A 20289-nucleotide genomic window follows, 5' to 3' on the forward strand; every position below is an offset into this window, starting at 1 on the left:
CTTGTACAGTTCAGTTTACTATTCTGGCAGCCATTCTGCTGGCTTGTTATACTTTTATACAAATGTTCCAAGCAGTGAATAAAAAGAATCAGTCTTTTTCAAATGAGAGAACATTGGCAAGGCATAGCTTTCAAAGCAACTAAATTGCAGTGGCTACTGAGTCAAAGCCTATTAAAACCTGGATATTTAAGCAGTCTTTTTTTTATCAAGAATAAAAGAAAATCAGGAATCAAAGGATCTGATATTTACTGTATCATGGCAGATTATGTACATTCATTGTATACACTGAAGGGTGTGTGGTGGGGACATAGTGCGGAGAAAGCAGATCAAAAGTCAAAGGCCTGCATCTCTTAGTCAGAATATGAGAACCTGTATCCACAGCAGGACCCAAGTAGTGTTTGACAGTTGGTTTAAAATGTTAAACCCTTCAGAATGACTCAGTTAAAACATGAGACTCAGATTAAACATACTTTTGCTGGATGGAATGAAGAAGGTGAAATCTTATTAAAATTGAGTTTAACAGCAGTGTTCTGCATACTGCCCACCAAAGTAGTTTTTAAAATGAACTTCAATTTCAACCAATTCAGCAAACATATTTCTCAGTACAGTATTGGCAGGGCTTAATAATAGCAATGCTTTCTATTACTGATGTATCATCATGTTTTCAAATCTGAATTAGGTTAAGAAATAAATGTTTTGACCTGTTTTTTTTAAACAGATAGGATTAAGAGAAGACACAGAGGCTGCTGAGAACTGAGGCTCTGTAATAAATATCATTGCTTGGTACCTTGCAGGCTAAGAAGCGAATTTGAGCCTCTTGCCCCAAAGTGTCTTAGAAGCAGTACACTGATACTGATCCAGCACTGGAGCTTCATGGTTTTAAATGAAACTTTCAGAAATGTGTAGGTTCCACTTTCAAAAGTGACTTGGGCACTTAAGAGACTTAAGTCAAAGAATCATAGAATCATGGGGCTGGAAGAGACTTCAGGAGGTCATCAAGTCCAGCCCCCTGCCCTAATCAGGACCAACCACAACTAAATCATCCCAACCAGGCCTTTGTCAAGCCGAGACTTAAAAACCTCTAGGGATGGAGATTCCACCACCTCCCTAGGTAACCCATTCCAGTACTTCACCACCCTCTTAGTGAAATAGTTTTTCCTAATATCTAACCTAGACCTCCCCCACTGTAACTTGAGACCATTGCTCCTTGTTCTGTCATCCATCACTACTGAGAACAGCCTCTCTCCATCCTCTTGGGAAGCTTCCTTAAGGAAGTTTAAGGGTGCTATTAAATCCCCACTCACTGTTCTCTTGTGCAGACTGACTAAGCCCAAATCCCTCAGCCTCTCCTTGTAAGTCAAGTGCTTCAGCCCCCTAATCATTTTGATTGCCCTTCATTGGACCCTCTCCAATGCATCCACATCCTTTCTATAGGGGGGCCCCAGAATTGGACACAATACTCCAGATGTGGCCTCACTAGTATCGAATAAAGGGGAATAATCACTTCTCTAGATCTGCTGGCAATGCTCCTCCTAATGCAATGACATTAGTCTTCTTGGCTACAAGGGCACACTGTTGATTCATATACAGCTTCTCATCCACTGTAATTCCCAGGTCCTTTTCTGCTGAACTGCTACCTAGCCAGTCGATCCCCAGCCTGTAACAATGCTTTGGATTCTTCCATCCCAAGTGCAGCACTCTACACTTGCCCTTGTTGAACCCCATCAGATTTCTTTTGGCACAATCCTCTAATCTATCTAGGTCACTCAGGACACTATCCCTGCCCTCCAATGTATCTACCTCTCCCCCTAGCTTAGTGTCATCTGCAAACTTGCTGAGGGTGTAATCCATCCCCTCATCTAGGTCATTAATGAAGATGCTGAATAAAACTGGCCCTAGAACTGATTCTTAGACCACTCCACTTGAAACCAACCATCAAGCAGACATCGAGCCATTGATCACTACCCGTTGGGACCAACAATCTAGACAGCTTTCTATCCACCTTATAGTCCATCCATATTTCCTTAACTTGCTGTCAAGAATATTGCTGGAGACTGTATCAAAAGCTTTGCTAAAGTCAAGGTATAGCACATCCACTGACTTTCCCATGTCCACAGAGCCAGTTACCTCATCATAGAATCTAATCAGATTGGTTAGGCATGACTTGCCCTTGGTGAAACCATGTTGACTATTCCTGATCATATTCCCCTCTTCCAAGTGCTTCAAAATGGATTCCTTAAGGATCCCCTCCATGGTTTTTCTGGGGACTCAGGTAAGGCTGACAGGTCTGTAGTTCCCTGGATTATCGTTCTTCTCCAAAGAAGTGATTCAAGTCCCTAAATCACTTAGGCACTTGAACATTTTACCATTTTCTTAGTAATATCCAAGATTCCTTTTCCTACATTAATAATGAAGCCTCTGTGCTTGATTCGGTGTACCACCATTTTCCACTTCATTAATGCACGCACACATTTGATATGCAGCAGCACAGTGTAATAGTAGGAGTTTTGTTTCTGACCATTAATAAAAGCACAGACCATCTTTCTATCTCTGCCATTGTTTCAGGCTGAAAAGTTGAGCATTTTCTTTTGAAAAAAATAATACCCAGTAGCCCAATACATGCGTAACCTAAGAGAGGTCCTGCATACCTCTAGTTCCGATCATGATGCTGTGGGTGGTGATATTGTTCATTTCTATTACAGTAGCGGTTAGAAGCTGCAGTCATGGACAAGAATTCGATTGTCCTTGATGTTGTACAGTCACAGAACAAAAAATGAGTTCTAGTTCAGAACCTTGGAAAAACTCAAATCCACAGACCAACTTTGGAGGAGTAATTGTACCAGTGTACCAAATGAAGGGCTTGATCTTCAGATTCAGTGCAGAGCATTTACCATTCCTACTGAAGTCAACAGGAGTTACACACATGCTGTGTGGCAGTTTACTGTGAGTTCCAGTAGACTATGGTTCATTATTTGTGGCCTGTTAATTTATTGATATATAGATATATTTAAATAACTGTGTACTTAAATAGCAGTAATGAGTTCAAAGTACTGAAGGTGTTTATGTAGGTTTGTAGGTTTTTTCAATCTTTATTTATTATTTGCTTGCTTAAGATTTCATTTGAAATTGTAAAAATTAAGTTTCTTTGTTTTACTTCCTGACTATTACTATAAAACACAGACCGTAATACTGTGTTTCTAATACACAAGTGCCATGAAGCTTAGAGACAGGAAGGAAGAGTTCTGACCTATTTTTATAAAAGAAAACAAGGATAGGGAGGGATAGAACATAGCAGCAAAGAGACCCAAAGTTTCCCACAGTATAGTAATGGATATGACCTTTAATATTGAGGCCTTTGGATCAAAGTTAAGTTGGCATTAAAATTTTCTAATAAATTCCCTGCTGAATCTCAGGGTTCCCCCCTCCCTCACAGTTAATTCAATAAGGTCACAATAAAGAGAGTGCTGTCTGTGTTATTGTAATTGCTCTCAGCAGGCTGGTAATATTATTGCACAGAAGTGCCAGCTACTGTGCTTTTATTTCTCTCTTCAGCCTCACTCCTTCCTACATACTCCCTCCCCTCATCTCTCAAGTCCACCCTAAATAGGAAATGAAGCTGCTTTAAATGCCATTTGCTTCTCATTTAAAATGCTTTTACAATGATGCTTCCCTGAATTCTTTTCAGCAAAAGAAATAAAAGCATAGTTAGACTTGTGAAATAATTGGAGACTTTTATTTCCTTTCTTTAATTCTGGTCCAACTTTTAAGCACTGAATTCACCCTTTAAGTTCTTAAGTAAAGGATGGTATTTCTAAACACAAAGGGCTTGGTTCATCTCATGTCAGTCTGATTCTCAGAGGGTAGCCAATTGACAGATATTTCAAGAGTTTCTATAAGAGTGTGGAGGATGGGGTAGTCATGGGAAGCCAGCTAAAATAGTAATGTGCTTTATAAACATTCTTCTGCATATTAAGACATAGGTGGTTTTCCTATTCCTCTAAATTATTGCTTTTCATGCCCAGCCTGGTTTCTAGGCTAGGCTAAGCTAGAATAATTAATCTGATATTTTTGGACCTGTAGAATGAAAGTTTACATTTCACAGCCATGAATCTAGTAGTAGAATATTAGTCTGGGCATAGACCATTGCAGTGGGGAAAAAATGGCTTCTCAGAAACACTGTGATTATTGCTTTTCGCATATGTTATACAACTGTAAGTTGATAAATAAATCTTAACATGAATTTGATTTCACTTATTTTTGTTTGGTAGCTACTGTTAGAGAACTTTTACTTTGTTCTAATTCCCAAATGCAACATCCTCAAACATGCAGTCTTAAATAATGTTTATAATTTATGGATTTGCTTGATATGGGTGACATGAAGTATGATTGGGTTGACATGATATGGATGATAGGATGCCTACCTTATAGCCAGCTTTTTTCATCTATTGCAGAATTTTTAAAAATACAGTGTCTGCATTATGTTATGACTATTTTATAACACTAGCATCTGGGACACTCAATCAAATATCAGGATCCCAGTCCTCTAAATATCAGAGAGAGATGTTTTTCAATCACAAACCTTGATCCAAAAATCCTGTAATCTGTCCTTCCCTACCCGCATCCTTTATCTGTTAGAACCTCCCTGTGTTACACCAGAATTCTGAATATGCAGCTGTCCCACTCTGGCCAGAAGAGGTAAAAGCAGGCTGGAGGGAACTTGCACAGAGCCCTGGCTAATCAAGGAAGGGTTTCAAAGAAACCAATCAGAGGACAGACCTTCCTGTGAGAAGCTGCTCAGCAGAGCAGTGGGCAATTGGGTCCTGACTGGGTTTGTTGTTACTCCTTTCACTGCTTGCAATGTGGGTTATTTTTGGTTTTTGATTGGTCTGTGCAATGAATAATTTTTGTTTTTCTTTTACACTTAAATTCAATTCTTTGAGTAGTGAGTTCTAAAATGCTTAACCTGTCATAGCTGGAGTAATTATCCCTGTGATAATTGCTGTTTCTGGAAGTGGCTGGCACATCCCTGCAGACCCTGAGAAAGGCAGAGTAGGGGGTCTCCTCCACATGCTGTCCTTGCCTGCAGACACCGCTCCTGCAGCTCCCATTGATCAGTATTGGGGAACCGTGACAAGTAGAAGCTGTGGGCTCAGTGCCTGTAGATGAGGGGCAGCACATGGTCCATGGAGCCATTGGTGTACATGCCAGCTGCTTTCAGGAGTGGTGCAGGGCCAGGGCAGGAGTAAGCCTGCCTTAGCCCCACTGTTCCACCACCCAGAAGCCATCTCAAGTTAAACAGTGCACAGCCAGAGCCTGCATCCTGAACCCCTGTTCCAGCCCTGAACTTCCTCCTACACTCAACCTCTTGCCCTAGATATGAGTCCCTCTGCACCCAAACTCCTTCCCAGAGCTTGCACCCTGAACCCCCTCCTGGACCCCGAACTCCCACCCTGGGCTAAGCCCTGAGTCCCTCCCGCACTCCAAACCCCTTGGCCCAAGACGAGAGCCTGCAGCCTAACCCCCTACCCCAGCCTGGTGAAAGTGAGTGGGGATGGGGGAGGAAGGGGAAGGGAATGAGCAAGGTGAAGCTTCAGAGAAAGGGTGGAACAGGGGCAGGGCCTCGAAGAAGGGATTTTTAAGTAGGGATGCAACATCCCTACCAATTAAGAGGGGACCCTTGCCTGTAATGGGCCGGGCCCTCTGCAGACAGGCACTGCCCCTGCCTCTGACACACCAGGTTTGCCACGGATAGGGGCTGCTATGGACGTCTGGAGCAACCCCTGTCCATGCCAGGTCACAGGGATCTTCCAGAGCAACAACATTCCAGGGCAGCTGGAGCAAGAACCTACCAGGGTCGCAATATACTTAGGGAAATTCAGGTCCTGAGTAGAGGAGTCTTTTGCAATGATGCAATATTCTTATGTTCTGTTATCATGTCCAGGAACCTGAGATTATAATTGTGCTAAGATGCTGTTTTAAAAACTCCCTTTGTAGGAAAACAGGTATTCATAATAAAAATACTACAGAATACTGTTGCAAACTGAAGTTTCTCCTCTCCCCACCGCCCGCCCTCCCCTGCCCCTGGCAGCCTGGGCCCTTTCTTCTCTCTCCTCCTTGCACCCTCCAGTCTAGGCCTTTTCTCCTCCCATCTGCATCCCCAGCCACACCAGCCAGGTGTGTTCCTGCGCAGCTGCACATAAAGAATTCTTCACCCGCTCACCTCATTTGCAGAGCTGTGCAGCAGCACTCACCTTGAAGACGAGTGGTGCGGCAGGCAGCTGCTCTGGTGGGCAGAGCCAGCTGAGGTGGCATGGTGGGAGGGTGCTGGGTAGGGGCAGCTGAAGCCGCATGTGGGGGCTACCACTTCAGCAGCTGGCTGGGGCCACGGTGTGTGGTGGCCTGGGCCTGCTCCAGCAGCCGGGACTGGGACCTGCCACATTGTAGGGGAGCTGGGGCCTACTCCAGCGGCCGGGATTATGACCAGCCACAGGGTGGATGAGCTGAGGCCAGCTCAAGTGGTCGGGGGCCTGCTCAGAGGGCAGGGAGCCTGTCCACAGGGCTGGGGCCGCGTGGTGGGTTGCTAGGGCTGCTCCAGCGGCTGGGGCCACTTGCTGGGTGGGGAGGGGGCTGCTCCATTGGCTGGGGCTGCTCCTGTGGCCAGCTCCAGACAAGGGATGTTAAATTTCAATTAAACAGTTAATCTTACTACAGCTGCTGTTACTACATTCAAAAGGCTGCACCTCTGCCTCTCATGTTCCCCCACTCCCTGCACAACAGAGACAGTGCTGGGGGGAACCGGCTCTTGCTCCTCCTCTTGTGCTGCCTCTGATATAGAGGCGGCGGGGGGAACACGAGTAGTCGAGTCAACTACTTGATAAGCCTATGCTCCCTCGCCTGGATATTTGGGCAGCTGCCACATCTCAAAGCTGGAGCCAGGCTGTGGTGTGGCCACTCCTGGGGCTGAGGCCCGCTGCATCTCTTTTCTCCCTTTTGCCCTTCAGAGCTCTCCACATGGCTGCCGGAGGGGGCCCAGATGGCAGTGGATGGGGCTTGGCTCCAGGGATTGGTCCTGGGGTGGAAGGAGCAGTGCTGGGGGGGGTGGGGCTTTACCCGCCTATGCCTACCCCCACAGTTTGTGGATGCTGTGACGTGGTGACATCACTTTGTCATCCCATAGGAAAAAAAATCCTCTCACCTTCAGGTCATAAAATGTTGAACAAAATCGGCTCCAGAACTGACCCTTAGGGCACTCCACTTGGTACCGACTGCCAACCAGATATCATCCCGTTCATAACTACCAATTGAACCCAACAATCTAGCCAGGTTTCTATCCACCTTACAGTCAATTTATTCAATCCATACTTCATTAACTTGCTGGCAAGAAGACTGTGAGGGTATGTCTAGACTGAATCCCTCTGTCGGCAGAGGGATGCAGATTAGACAGGTCGACATTGCAAATGAGGCAGGGATTTAAATATCCCGTGCCTAATTTGCATAAAAATAGCTGCTGCATGTTGCCAACTCAGCACTTTGTCGGCAAAAAGCGGCAGTCTAGAGGGGGATCTGTCGAGAAAGAAAGCCTTTTTCGACAGATCCCTTATGCCTCCTGCAAGGAGGTTTACAGGATCTGTCAAAAAAGGCTTTCTTTCTCGACAGATTCCCCCTCTAGACTGCTGCTTTTTGCCGACAAAGTGCTGTGTTGGCAAAACGCAGCAGCTATTTTTATGCAACTTAGGCGCCTCATTTGCTATGTTGACCTACCTAATCTGCATCCCTCTGCCGACAGAGGGATGCAGTCTAGACATACCCTGGGAGACCATATCAAAAGCTTTGCTAAAGTCAAAGTAGATATTGTATCTACTTCCTTCCCCATATCCACAGAGCCAATGACCTCGTTATAGAAGGCAATCAGCTTGGTTAGGGAAGACTTGGCCTTGGTGACTCTATGCTGACTATTCCAGATCACTTACCTCTCTTCTAACTGCTTCGAAATGGATTCCTTGAGGATCTCCTCCATGATTTTTCTGGGGACTAAGGCTGACCCGTCTGTAGTTCCCTGGGTTGTCTTTCTTCCATTTTATAAAGATGTTTCAGAGGGGTAGCCGAGTTAGCCTGTAGGTCTACATCTACACTATGAGTTTTCTCGGCAAAAAATATGCAAATGAGGGACTTATTTCCATTTGTCACAATCTCACTTGCATATTTTCTGCCGATCCGTTTTTGAGCAAAAACCAGCAGTGTGGACGTTTTCTTTTTGCACAAAAAACCCTTTTTACGCAAGATCGGTAAATCTCCATTTTTGGGGCATAAGGATCTTGTAGAAAAAAGGTTTTTTTTTTGGCGCAAAAAGAAAACATCCACATTGCTTTTTTTTGCGCAAAATCCCCAGCACAAAAATGGATTGGCAGAAAATATGCAAATGAGATCACAGGTCATGCAAATGAGTCCCTCATTAGCATATATTTTGCTGAGAGAACTCGTAGTGTAGACCTAGCCTGACTGGAAAAAATGTAAAAAACAACAAATAGTCTAGTAGCACCTTAAAGACTAACAAAACATGTAGATGGCATCATGAGCTTTCGTGGGCAAAACTCACTTCTTCAGATGTTTTTTAAGTTTTATAAAGATGGACATTCCATTTGCCTTTTTCCAAAAGTCCAGGACCTCCCCCAGTTGCCACGAGTTGTCAAAAATAATGGCCAATGGCTCTGCAGTCTCAGCCAACTCCCTCAGCACCCTGGAATGCATTAGATCCAGCCCCATATATCTGGGCTTGTCCAGCTTTTCTAAACAGTTTTTGAGACCTGGTCTTGTTCCCATTGATTTCATTGGGTAACTTCAGTAGAGGGAACAAGATTATGCCCCAGATCTGCAGCAAATTATTCTGAAGGAATTTGTGATTATATATAGTAGCTAATAAATTTCCTCACTATTCATTATAAGTGAAAAATGTAGAAAGAATTTGCGTCCTGGTTGGACATGGCAGCAAGATGGTGATTATTTTCTTTATGCTGGAAAATATTTTATTCTGAAATACTGATGAGGATTTCTGTAGAATTACTTATCAGACTAAAGCCTTCTCTTTATTATTCCTCTGACTTGTGCTTTAGCAAAAATAACTAATAATAAAATAACTGACTTCACATCATAGATCATTTAGAGAGTGGATAAATCTGTTAAAAGCTAGACTATATAGAGGTGTAAGATGGAAACAGAAACATGTCATGTAGATATTATAATTCTAGTATTTAAGTAGCAATTGAACCAGATTTTCAGCTAATGTGAATTTAAAAAAAAAAAGAGTCCAGGATTGCTGTTGTGATGCTAGCTACGCAATTATATCTATGGATCCTTCAGGTTCTTCCTGCAAATGACATTATTTTCCAAGTGCCGATTGCTTAATTTTTGTTCTAATTCCCATGAATACTATTGAAATAAAAACAGAACGGACAGACCTGACTTGTTGAAACTAACAGATTATGGTATTAGAATATGGATGGAAAATGTAGTAGGTTTCAACATCTTTCAAATGACATCTTGGGCTTTAGAGACTTTGTGCAACATGATTATTGTATACAATTTAAGGATGCTGTGGCTATACTTGAGGAGGTAAACTTGAAGCAGATCTCCCCACACTTTGTTTTCATAGCAGTAATGAGGCCATCCATTACATTGTTCAATGTTATTTTATATATGCTTGTCAAGTTATTTGAATATTGTATTGTGTGATGTTGTTGTTGTTGTTGTTATCCAATACATAATTTTTATGTTTAAAAAAAAAGGCAATCTAGGGCATGTGACAAGACATGGTTTTCTATCTCTTCCTGCACTCCTCTCTCTTGCAGCAATTGGGTGAGGTTGTCTTTTTATTAGTAGATTGTATTTATTATTTTGTATTAGATAGTGTCCCGGCCTCAGAGACTTGTGGCTATCTAAATGCAGTTTTTATTCTTACTGTGGTATCTGTGAACACTGAAATAGTGTCAGAGGGATACTTCCAGGGGAATTCTGCAACAAAAAGTAAAAATTCTGCACACAATATTTTATATTTCTGCAAAATTATGTATATTTTATTTGTTAAAATAACACAATATAATCATGTCAATTTCAATTGTTTGATCATTTATTTCAAAATATCTGTCAGCAAGTATATTTGTAACAATGCAGGAAAAAAAATACCGGTAATTTTTTGATGCGTGACTGGGGATATTAATACAGATCTTTGAGTAGTTCATGTCAGTTAGAATATAGAACTCTATTTACTGTGCCCGTCAGAAGCAGTGCAAAGGCTTGGGAGGGAAGGGTCAAGAAGAATGGAGAAGCTGAAGGAGAGGGAAAGAGCCTGGGAATGAACCTAGAAGGTGGTGGGAGGAGACCCTGGCTAACCCCAAGCCTCTCTCCCACACCCATTCCCATGGGACTCTGAAGCCCTCTTTTCTCCATTCCCACACTCAAGGCCATTACCCCACCAGCTCTTGAGCCTTAGCCCCAATCTGTTCCCTCAGTAGCCATTCTAAATTTCACTCCGTGACCACCGGTCCACCCCTCCCAGCAGCCCTATCCTAACCTGCCTCTGCAGGCAGGGTACTGTGACAAACTTCTTATTCCCTGACAGAAAATTCATTCTTCCTAAGAAGTTCTACAATTCTGACTTGCCCATCATTGGGCATTGTGGCACCAGAACTGCAGGCTGTATTAATGCAGCTGGCTGTTCTGCCACCACAGCAGTGTCTGGTGGTCAAACAGAAAATCTGCAGCAGTTCTTGGGCAGAATGAATTTTATGCGGGATGGGGGTGGGCAAAGTTATGTCTGGTAAATTATGCACATCTGCAGATGCACAGAATTCTGCCAGGAGTAAACGAATCTCATTGAGGTCAGAACACATTTAGGTTTACTTTTTTTTTTTTTTTTTTTTTTTTAAAGCCCAGTTTAACAATTTTGGCACCTTATTTTAATGGAATCTTCTCTTTAGATGTAGCTGGATTAAAAATTAATGTATTGTAATCCTCAAACTGCTTGGTTTTCCTATTTTGACCATGGGGACACTTATAGCCACAATAAGAAAAACATCACTTCATGAATGGAGCTCACGTAAGAAAAGGTTGCAGGAATGGTGTTGATTTAGACAATAAACCTTTTTTTCTGCCTCACTAAAAAGAAATAACACTGAACTTATTAAAAGAAAACTTATTAAAGGTGAAGTACAAATGGCATTGCTAAAATACCCATTTTAGTAATGTATGTATGATAAATGCCAACGTGTAATAATTTATTCCAAAAATATGTTTTTTTAAAATATAATTTAATTATTATAACAACCCCAAGAACCTACCAGCTTATTATTACTTTTATTTTTTTTCTTTTAGGTTACATGATATTCTTCATTGTCATTTGACTGGTTTATTGGTCTACTTCGACATCCCAGCATGTTGCATGCTGGTGAGACACAGGCCTCTCTGAACTATTTAGACCACATTATGAGTGGTTAGGTAAGTGGCATTTTTCTTTATTATATTGCACAGCTTTTAAATTCTTTCATATTCAGCACTGTATGTAATATTTTAAAATACATTTAGGGGGAAAAGCGCAATATAATATTAAAAAAGTCACTTATCAGATCTACTATATATGGAGTTGACTACATGACCCAGGAAAATTGCATGGTGGTTTGATATCATCCAGCACATTGGATTCTGAGGCACATAGCTGGGTATGATGAGAATAAGTGTTATGGGGCTTCCACAATGAATTTATTTTTTACACTAGAGCTGTTCATACAACCAGAGCAAATAAAAGAGCTAAATGAAGTGTGATTCATCCTGCCATTGATCAGTTTATGAGGTTGGTTGTTTATGAACATTGAGCTTTGGTGTTTCAGATTATGTAAGAAAATGAAAGTAATACTCCCGAGGGAATTTTGCACCACTGCGTATGCACAGAACTCATGTGCCATGCATAATTCCCCCCTCCCAAAATATGGAATATGGTTATTCCTTTCATCCACTATGGGCTATTGTGTTGCCAGAATAGAAAGCAGCTGATCTTAGGTGGGAGCAGCTTCAGCTGTGGATAGGGAAGAGAAAGTCTGCTTTCCTCACAGTAACCTACCCATAGGCCCAGATCAGGAGGCACAGGATATAGGGGAATGGACAGCATGTCTTACGTGGGGCTGCTGTAGGGTCAAAAAATTAAGTTCAGAAGGGCTAGTGGGAGGGACAGACTGAGGGGCCTGAATGGGAGTGGGGGAGCAGGAACATATGGGGAAGAAGGGGAGGGAGTGTCTGCGTGGAGATGCAGGGATACATGGGGATGGAGGGAGGAGGGCTGGCTCCTCTCCTCTCCCTCCAACATCACATCCTCTTGCCAAGCCAGCACAGAACTTGGCCAAGTTGCCCAGGAATTGTGGAAGTCATGCCTGTACACCCTCCCTAGTGCAGGGGGAGAGAAGCCTCTAGCCTGTGACCCTGAGGTCCCAGTTCAGGGCAGGTGGAGAGTCTGTGACTTCATGGATGCTCCCCACATCTGTCCACATGCCTCTCTCCAACCCAGCTTTGGCAAAGGAGTGGTCTTGCAGTCCTGGTGAGAGCTAAGCTGAAAACCCTCCATCTGCCCTCGGCAGAGGCATGGGTTGGGGCTGCTCACCCCTGTCTCCCCACAGCGGCCTGCACAGCTCTTGTCATGCAGAGCCAGGTCAGGGAGAGCTGCCTGGACAGCTGTAGGGAGCCTGGGTTTCTTCGCCACCCTGGGAAGGGGGCCTGCTTTCCGTCCATCCTGGGTAGGTGCCGTACTCTCTGGCCCCATTCTAGCTCTGGCTTGGAGGGGAAAGGGAGGGTTTCCTGTCTCCCTACTTTTGGGATGGCTCTGGGTGCCCCAGATGCAGAGATGCATGGGGACAATGCAGATGTTTCTGACTGTGTATATATATGAAAGGTTTGGGGTCACCTAGTGTCTGCATGGTGGAGGCTCCCTAACAATCCCTCTCAGCTCCAAAAAAAACCTGTTCCATTCTTCTCCTGCCCTCACCCAACAACCTTCCAAGTTCACACCTAAATTCCTTCTAGCAATTACTTCCTTCTCCCTCCGCTCCTCTGTTACCCCTGATCCTTCAAGCCTTTGCACTGCTTCTGAGAGGCCCAGGAAGTGTGTGTGTCTATATTGTAGTTTAAATGAATTATTACTCAGAGTTCTGTATTAATATGTCTAATAAGGAATCTGTTTGCCAAAAAACATTTCCTTTTGATGATTTCTAAATATACCTGACTCTTATTACTAGAATCACTGGGAATCGCACCAAAAAGCAGCATCAGCTACCTACTTGATAAAAATGATGTACAGAGCTAAAACTTGCTCTTTTTAGTAATGTAGTATTAATGGAACTTTACTCAGATGCTGGAAAATTACAGTATAGTTTTATATAAAGTTCTCTTAAAAGGCATTTAAAGGGGAGATTTAACAGATGAGTTTTAAGTATTGGAAAAATGTAATAAGATACTCTTTTCTGTAATAAGAATAAATAGGAGAAGAGGACTTTTTTCTATAGAAAACTTAAAATATTAAATGTACCTTAATAGATGGGGCTGTTGTTTAAGCTGTTTTTTTAATAGACTCTGGTGTGCAGAGATTTTTATAATGCCAAAATAGATCAGTGTTAGTACAGGTGGTGAATAAATGGGCTTTAACTCTTGATTCACCTGTTTTACTGGTTTGTTACTATATATAGAACATAACATATAGAAGCAGAATACCCTTATATTGTCAGTGTTTACTATGTACATGGGTAATATTAAAATTATAATTGTGCCATGTTATTAGCTGTAGTGCTCAGAAAGCAACTTTGTAGCTTGGTACCTGGCGAGTACTAGGGGTGTAAAATTTCAATTGGCTAATTGAATAATCCGTGCAATTTGCATCAACTATTGGATTAGTTGATAAGGGCGCCTCTGTCTTCAAAGACAAAAGCGCTGCAGGGAGCATGGGGCCAGTGGGGGATTCAAGCAGACCCCACTGGCTCCATGCTCCCCGCAGCATTTCAAAGTGGCAGCGCTGCAGGGAGCCCAGGGTGAGCTTGGGACTCTGAGTGTCAGCTGTCAGGCTACATGCAGCGTTTAAAAGCGTCAGTGCTACATGGAGCCTGGGGCTAGCAGGGGAGTCCCTAGCTGACCCCGGGCTCCATGTAGTGCTGCTGCTTTGAAGCACCTCTTCCTCTCCCTCCCCTCCCCACCTTGCTGCTCTTTCTGATAGAGGCAGCAAAGGGGGGAAGCGATTAGTCAACAAGTCGTTCACATCCCTAGTGAGTAATAATAGTTGCTAAGAGTATTGATGGAGGGTGTTTCAGAAGCTCTAGCGCATTTGACTGTTACAATTACAGAAACAAAGAAGTTAAATATATTCTGGGTTTTTTTCTTTCTGCATTTGATAGTATTTTCTTTACAGTTTCATTCAGTTGGCTTCTTGTGTTACTTGTGTGGATCTTTCACACAGCAACAAGATGAGCAGGAGAACCTTTTTAAAAAAAAAATAAAAAGATAAAAATTGGCAGAGCAACCTAGGGCCACAGTAGTGTGTGGTATGACTTTTAACTTTTTTAAAAACTGATTTAAAATTCACAGTGTCTCTTCATTGTAATTAAATAAACTTCTCTCCCATTAAATGTGATTACATGGAAAAAAGCTAGTGTTACTATTGCATCAACTTCTATAACTTTCTGATTTTTTTAAAGAGATAGCTGCAACTATATTAATTTACTCACATTGCACATCCAGTATATTCTATAGTATCTCTTAATAACACAGAGTAATACATTCAAGTGCCATTTAACTGGTTCTCATGGAGGATCTGTATACATGTCAAGTTTCGTATTTCAACCATGATTGGTATAGCCCCTCTTAAAAAGAAGTGTGGTTGCAAATTTTTTAAAACAGGAAAAATATTATTCTGTTGTTTGCTTTTTTGTTTTTGCTGTACTTGGAAATGAATGACTGGATCTTGCTTAGATATCCTGGGAGGGGAGGATATTCCTTTGGGAACTGATCAAGTATAAGACTTGGAAAATTTCAGCCAAAGTGTGAATATTTCTATAAAAGTTATTAATGAGGGAAGAAGGGAAAGCGTTCTAATTAAATTATTCTGCAACCATGACTAATGTATAACCAAGAGTCTTCTATAATAAATGCCAAAGTACATAACATGTATTTACTATCTAAGCACTGATTTTATGTTACAGGAGATGTATCAGATCACCCTAACACATGTTGCAGCCCAGGAGTTTGGAGTTCAGATAACATCTTTTCCGCCCAACTCACTATTCATTCTTTTTGTTGAAACTACTAGGAAAGATGCCAACTGGGACCCTGCTATTTGGGGGAAGTTATGTGCACATTATAGCAGTGCCAGGATGTCATTAACAAGTCACCAAATTGATATTGTAGCACTTTAAATGCCACGCATGACTGTGACAGCCAAGGCTATACCAAGGTAGTTGCTGCTTTTTCCCAGAACAAGCCAGCTGGCACCAGCCAGTCTTCACCTTGGTGAGACAAGTCACACAAACATACACTTTTCTTAAGACATTTCAAAGTGCATGCTCAATAAGCAGAAAACCAGATTGGAGGTTTTAATTTCATGTTTTTCACTGACCTTTTGAAATGTCAGTTTCAAATTTCCTACTTAAATACTTAGCAAAGAAATAAGAGCTATATAAAAACTAAGTATTATTAATTATCAAGCATGAAAACTAATTTCACCTCTCACACTGAGAGTTGGTTCCTCCAGATAAGGTTTATAAATACATTGTCAGGGTAATGTGGGTAATTCATGATGCTAGTGTAATTATTCTGTGAATAAAAAGAGGACATCAATCCCCAGAGATATAAAGCACCTTTCAAGAATACTAAATTAACTTAAAATATTAAAGAAAAGAGTAAACAAGAGAATAGTAGTTTATATCCTTTCTAAACTGGCCTATATCCACATTATCACCGAAAGTAATAGATTTAGAGCATTCCTGAAATAATTGTAGGGATTTCCTTCCCATTGTGCATATTTATTCTTTCTTCTCTCCCCCCCCCCCCCATTTAAATAAATATGTTTAAGTTGGAATGATAAAATGTATTTGCTTATCTTACAATTACTTTCTATCCTCCTACTAACTCCCGGACAAGTTGCAATAATGAGTGCTCCGTATTGCCTGCTGATAAATTACAATTTAACAGTTCAAGGCTATAATCCCAACAAGATTATATTGGGTCACATGATTCTGATGTCAGGAACTTGCTTTATAAATTATTTCAAAGAGGAATTGGACTGATGAGTCTTTACCATGGGAAATAAATCCACTTGCAAACTGTCAAACGTGGTCTCTATTTCAAGTTGTAATTTAGTCAGTCATGCATGGGAAAAAGAGTCAGGAAGCAAACTGAGAGGCTGCAAAGGAACAGAGAGAAGTAACCAAGCTTATTGCTGGGGCTATGTGTTTCCTATACTTTATGTCCTGTTATTGATTTTTGGTTTAGTTTTGCAATCACACTGGTTTATCAGCCTTTTAATTCAACATTCTGATTTATGAACTTGTTTGGCTGCTGGGAGGGCGAGGGATAAAAAGCAGATGCTTTGTGGAGCCATGGCAAAGATCATTAATGCAGTGACCATCCTTAAGTAGTCCCTCCAGAATGAAAGATTCTACCAATTGCAGATATGTTCCCTCTCTTAAAAATGATTAATTCCATTAGAACATTACAAGATGCAGGAACATTTTGAGAGTGTCGGTCTACATTTTTTTCTTTATCATGAGTCGTATCTCATTTATTGAACTGTCTACAAAATGGCATATAGGGATACATTTTAGGAACTGGGATGAAAGGAAGGAAACTGAGGAATAACTGCGGTTTGTTAAATTATTATTATTATTATTATTATTAGTTTATCTAAGTAACCAGTTAACAATTTTGAATAGACAACTTACAGACCAAGAAGAATGGGAGTAGTTCAGGTGCATCTGCAACATGTTTTTTCATTCCTGTTTTCATTTTTTATATTTTTTTTTTCCTTTCTTGACCTGGCTTACTTTGTCAGTTTATGATTAACATTTGTGATTTTCTTGTTTAACTCATGCCCATTTGATTTTTGGTTTATTTTTTGGTTGATTTTTGTTTTTAACCCTTTTCTGAATCTCTGTACATGCAAAATGTACATAAATTATACTTATCAATTTAAAATATATTATTATTTGGTGAAAAAAATCTTACAAAATAGCCATATCGCTACATCCTCAAATGTTTTAAGAAGCCCCAAAAACTACTGCCAGAAAACAGAAATAAAAGGTAGTTTTAATATCGTAAATATATTTAATATAAAATAAGTTTTGTGGGGTTTTATTCATGTCTTTCCAATTTTTTACTCTAGTTTAAAACTAAACCTCAAATTCCATACTGATAGAAGTGGCAACAGTTGTTAGACTTGATTGCCTTTATTTCACTTTGAATATTATTTCAATCTCTATTTCTAGCCAGTATTTATCATCCATACTGAACTGTATTATATTATCTTGCTCTCTAGGAGGGAAGGGATACACTACACAACAAATAACATTGATTGTTGCTGCTTTTCACCAGTCACACTTCATCTCCTGCATCTCCTCTGTGTTGCAATAGCTGTAGAAAAGGATCCATTCTTTGCTTTTGTTCAGAGGAGAGAAATAACAGTATAACTTCCTCTACAAGTCTACAGGGCTGCTAATATTCCTGAGCTTTCCTGCATAATATACACATCATTCTGTTTCGTCTCTCTTTCTCCATGGAGATTAAGCAGCTTGTCACCCTTACTTGTTCACTTACAGAGATGTACAATTGCTTTCCCCCCAGTTCACAGTTCCAGTCCGAGCTGCAGGAAGCCTGTGCTCAAAGCTGATCTGCTCTCTTCCTGCCTCAAGTGCCTTGGAGAGGGTCATCACACTGATAAGTGCCCTATTTGAAAGAACTTTGGGATTCGAACTAAGAAAGAGCAGGACATTGTCTGAAGCTCTTCTTATGGAGGCAGCTCTCTGCCCTGAACCTGTGCGGAGTCGGCACCAGCTCTGATGGTGAGCAATGCGTGGGCCTCGGTGTGGGGTTCCTCAGCACTTCACAAAGGTGCCTCGAGGGACCACACGCACCACTTCTTGTTGCAGATGGGTCCGAGCAAGTGGCACCCTTCTCACTCCCCAGTACAGCATAAGAAGGAGACAGAGAGAGGCCAGTCCCTGCCAAGCATTCACAAAAAGATCCTAATAGGGTGTGCCACATAAGTCCCGGCCCTGCTGACTCTTTCCCTGCTAAGGCATTCAAGTCTCGTGTTGATTGTTTCCCCTGGTAAGGTGGAATTGGAAGAAGAATTGAACCTTCCCTCCACACCTGGCACCTTTGAGGCTGCCAGGGATCTCATTGCCATGACGGCCAATCCCTGACATGGCAGATGCCAGCACTGACGCCTTCTTCAGCACAGGCACACCGAGTGGCAACAGCACAGCCATGGCATTGCCATCCCTGTTGCCACTGTCTCCCCGTGGCCTCCTCAGCACCGTTCGCAGCACATGAAATCCAGCAGTAGGGCAAAGCCGAATATGATGTGATGTCACTTGCCATTGCCATGCTTCCTCTCCCTGGCACCATCGGCCTTGGTACCCCCTTAGTCGGACTCTGAGTACTCATTAGATTCAGGTGAGAAGTCCTCTGGGTCCGGGTGCAGACAATACCACTCCTGTTCCTGGCACCACTCCCAGCACCGTAGCCCATGGGACACGCCAGCACCTATGCTGCCCTGGTCGCAGCAGTAGCAAGCACTGATCTAACGGTTCTTTTGGATCCCAGGATCTTACCATCAAACCCAAGTGCTGCCTTCTAGGGCCACATTGGTGGCGTCCATTCCCTGTGCCCTGCCGTCTGCTACCGGTATCAACATTGTTTCTCAAGTGAGCAAGCGTACACATCCATGCACACAGTGCCAAGGGCAGCACCAAAACCCCCCTCCCCGTCCCCCCCCCACACACACACACAGCACCAACACCATCTCTCCAGGCATAGTGTGCATCGCTGCTCTCAGAGGTGGCCAGGCTTCAACAGGCAGAAACTTGAATCTCCTCCTGTGGAGCGGGAAAGCCAAGAGGACCCTCTTTCATTGCTGTCCTGCCAAGCTCATGCCTGTATGGGACTTATCTTAGGAGTGACACCATATATAGCATCCCCCTAAGCTGGTAATGGCCACAAGGCCTCCATTTTTTTGTTTACAATCCAGCATGCTCAGTCATATAGTGTCTTCACTCCTGTTTTCCTTCATTGTCTTTGTTAGTTTTTTCTTCATTTGATCTGTACAGGTGTGTATTTTAGTGTGCATGCCGCTTTCTGCTTCATGTGCTATCCATACTTCATGTGATTGAGTTTGCAGGTGGTCGTCTTATGGACTAGGGTCAAGTGGATCTTAAGGAGTATACATTTATGTTGACGTCCCTCCATCAGATTTAGGAACCGTCACTGTCTTTTCATAGTCTAGAAAAAAATCCCAACAATTAATTGTTTCATAGTGAAAATTGAGTTAGAATATATATTTGTAAATACATTTTATATATATTCTGGATAGACTTTATATTTTCCTAACAAAATTAATCAAAGGTTTTTAAATTTATTCATCTGAAAAGGAGATAATTTTCCTTATTCATGGTGTAAAAAAAAATCCTCTGGTTTTCCTGTGAGAATATAAAGTTTTCATGTTTATATATTCAGTGGCCTTTCTGTAAAATAATAAATTCATAGGGTTTTTTTAATGCTATGGCGCCTCTTACACTTTGCATATCTCAGGGACTTGGAATGTCATAATCCAGTCCTCTATTCAGTAGTCTCCTGAAATGGAGTACCCATCAGAACACTACTAGGAAAAAGAAAAAGTTATTTGCCTTGTGCTGTAACTGATGTAACCCCATGGGCACTCCACCATCAACTTTCCTTCCCCTGTGCTTAAGAGTTTTCTCTCAGCAGCTTTGTAGTGAAAAAGTAACTAAGGGCAGTTCATCCACGCAGCCATATATAACCTTTGTGCATGAGACAAGGATGTATAGGGTACTTGCATGGCCAACAGGCACAGCTATCAAAAATCTGATAGGAAGCCCATGAGATCCTCCAGAAATGGAGCATCTATAATGAAATACATGTTGGAGAATTTCACCTATTGCATAAGGTGCATAACCTTTTCTTTTCTAATATTCAGTGAGTCTACAGCTATTGATTACACCAGTTCTATTTAATACTTTAATGGATTAATTA

General features: G+C 41.9%; 1 protein-coding gene across 5 annotated transcripts in view; it reads left to right on the top strand.

The window, feature by feature from the left end:
- RPP40 (ribonuclease P/MRP subunit p40) overlaps nucleotides 1-20289 on the top strand; it is a 215569-nt gene that overhangs the window by 64793 nt on the left and 130487 nt on the right. Inside the window, exons 3-4 of one of the 5 annotated variants that reach the window (XR_012901669.1) lie at nucleotides 11368-11490; nucleotides 15225-19057. The exons of 3 other annotated variants lie outside the window; for them this stretch is intronic. The gene's annotated coding sequence lies outside the window, so the exon portion shown is untranslated. Of the gene's footprint in view, nucleotides 1-11367; nucleotides 11491-15224; nucleotides 19058-20289 lie in introns of those variants that run through there. One more of the 5 variants, XR_012901668.1, reaches the window with a different exon arrangement.

This window comes from Pelodiscus sinensis, chromosome 2 (assembly GCF_049634645.1).
Source record: "Pelodiscus sinensis isolate JC-2024 chromosome 2, ASM4963464v1, whole genome shotgun sequence".
Classification (NCBI taxonomy): Eukaryota; Metazoa; Chordata; order Testudines; family Trionychidae; genus Pelodiscus; species Pelodiscus sinensis.